This window comes from Bison bison, unplaced genomic scaffold (assembly GCF_000754665.1).
Source record: "Bison bison bison isolate TAMUID 2011002044 unplaced genomic scaffold, Bison_UMD1.0 scf7180017850087, whole genome shotgun sequence".
NCBI classification, from domain to species: Eukaryota; Metazoa; Chordata; class Mammalia; order Artiodactyla; family Bovidae; genus Bison; species Bison bison.
Window position 1 is genome coordinate 1 of NW_011480660.1, and position 681 is coordinate 681.

Sequence of the window (681 nt, forward strand, 5' to 3'; positions counted from 1 at the left end):
TATGATCAAGATAGGACAGGGACTTCCTTGGTGGTCCAGTGCCTAAGACTCCATGCTCTCAATGCAAAGGCCTGGGTTTGATCCTTGGTCAGGGAACTAGATCCTGCGTACTGCAACTAAAGATTGCATATGCCACAATGAAGACTGAAGATTCTGCATGCCACAACTAAGACCTGGTACAGCTAAATATAAAAATAAAAGACAGGACACAATGGAAGGAGCTTCTGGGCTCACTCACAAAGCTTCATTTCTCACCTTGGGTGGTGTTCACCTTATGATAACTCACTAAGCCATAAATCTAATTCAGTTTTTTGTATCCATGTCTTACTTTACAACAAAAAGATTAAAACAAAAGACTTGCACCTTATCCAAGCAGAGGTTCCCATGCCTCTCAGCAATAGCTTTCCTGAAGCCATGAGAAAGAGGATATAGCATACTATGATGAGGATGCACAGAAGGCAACCTATTCTTCTCTAACTGGTCAGCCACAATGCTAACCAATTTCTTCATTCGTTCATCATAGTCTGTCCAGTCACAGACAATCTAGAGAAGGCAAAAAGAAGATATTATCCAGAAAATTGTATTCCAAGACTTAACATTTTATGTGTCTTTGGCCTAAAGTAATGTCAGATAACCCATTAGAGAACACTGTCTCCAACCAAGCCTGGGTTAGTATGGCAG